This window comes from Gavialis gangeticus, unplaced genomic scaffold, assembly GCF_001723915.1.
Source record: "Gavialis gangeticus isolate Ggan-Ray unplaced genomic scaffold, GavGan_comp1, whole genome shotgun sequence".
NCBI lineage: Eukaryota > Metazoa > Chordata > Crocodylia > Gavialidae > Gavialis > Gavialis gangeticus.
This window is the reverse complement of record NW_017728997.1, coordinates 9,947,499-9,949,027: the sequence shown is the minus strand read 5'-3', so window position 1 is coordinate 9,949,027 and position 1,529 is coordinate 9,947,499. Positions and strand designations below refer to the sequence as shown.

The following is a 1,529-nucleotide window of genomic DNA, read 5'->3' as shown; positions in this document are numbered from 1 at the left end:
GTGCCTTCCTTCATGTAGGGGAAAAAGAAAGATGTACCAGAGGGGACAAACTGAAGGAGTTCCACATCAGTCTGCCTGAGAGAGAAACTAAGTCAGAGCTTACCCACGGTCTCCCTATTCCTACCTCTTGCCCCTCATGCCTGTACCTGCCCCATCCTGCCACTCCTTGTTCCCTGTGCCTGACCCCTGCCATCTGCTCTCCCTCACACCTGTGTCTGTCCTTCCCCCCCCACCTTCCTTCCCCATTACTTACCTTCTGCTGCAGCTCCAGGTCCGGAGCAGTCGGCAGCAGCAGTGGCCCCAGCCTGGTGCCAGCCTTGTCCAGCCAGGGAGAAGTAGTGGCAGCTGTGGCCCTGGGCTGGAGGGACCGGAACCAGAGCAGAAGGTAAGGGAGGATGGGAGAGAAGCTGGGGGTGGGAAGGGAGGCAGGCTACATGGTCTCCCTCCTCCCCCACCAAATCAGCCACCTTGGCTTGGGGCAGGCAAATGGCTCAGCTCCAGCTTTGGCTCTGGGGCTAGGGTTGAAGCCCGAGTTGAGCCTTGCTTGCCGTGGGCCAGTACTTGAATCTAAGGTCTAGCCTTTTTTCCCCCTATGCTTACTGAGGGGAAAAAAACCCTTGTCTTGTATTCTAGTAAATACAGTGTGCATGTGATATACCAGTGATACCTCTGGATAGCATTATGTTCAGAAATGTGCATTGTGGTTATTTTAACTTATTTAGGATATTATCAATAAAAAGTAAGCGCTACAGGGGAATCTTACTATGCTTTACCTTACTGAATCCTGATACTGATGAGCCATACACCTGTTTACAAACGACCTGTGGCAGTTTTTGGTCACACCTGGTATAACGACATCAGTGTCCAGGATAATCATTTACCTTGTTAATATTTGATCCACTTGATATTTTTTTTAAATTATACTATTTTAAAATCTCTTAAAGGAATTACACTCTTGGTGAAAGCGAAAACATGTTAGGTGGAATATTTTTCTTGATATACTGTATCACGTATTATTGGCATATTCTTGACTGAAATAGGTGGGCCTATTTTTAATTGATAAGCTGTGTCCCTGTTGTCTAATGGCAGAAGTTTTAGAAATGTGCACTTGTTTGTGGTTGAGTGTAATTCTGACTCAACTGATTTAGGTAGGAGCAATCTTTTTCCAAGTAAGAATTTAATTGAAGCTAGTATCTGTGTTTGTCCTAGGCCTCTTTAGTGTTTAAATGATAGGAAAAATAAAGGATAATTAAAGTAATTCATCTTAAGTATAATTACCTAAAGAAATCAGCTTGTTTGAAAATTTTGACTTACCTCCAGTTTGGACTAGTGATCTCTACTGAAATCCAGTAATAGTATGATGTGAGATCAGAATTGCACCATTGTTACTTAAAGGCATTGCCTTGACATCTTCATCCATTGTCAGCTTCCTTAATGGCTGTGTTGTCATATCTGGCAAAAATGATGGCAGTTCACTAGCAAAGCTGCACTGTTGAGCACCAGTGATGTTGCTGTAAAAGCAGTTCCTT

General features: G+C 44.1%; 1 protein-coding gene across 2 annotated transcripts in view; it reads left to right on the top strand.

Moving 5' to 3' along the window:
• The window catches only part of PPP4R2 (protein phosphatase 4 regulatory subunit 2), a 40,944-nt gene that overhangs the window by 14,163 nt on the left and 25,252 nt on the right, over positions 1-1,529 (top strand). The window contains exon 1 of one of the 2 annotated variants that reach the window (XM_019504740.1): positions 353-385. The exons of the other annotated variant lie outside the window; for it this stretch is intronic. The gene's annotated coding sequence lies outside the window, so the exon portion shown is untranslated. Of the gene's footprint in view, positions 1-352; positions 386-1,529 lie in introns of those variants that run through there. 2 annotated transcript variants of the gene reach the window in all.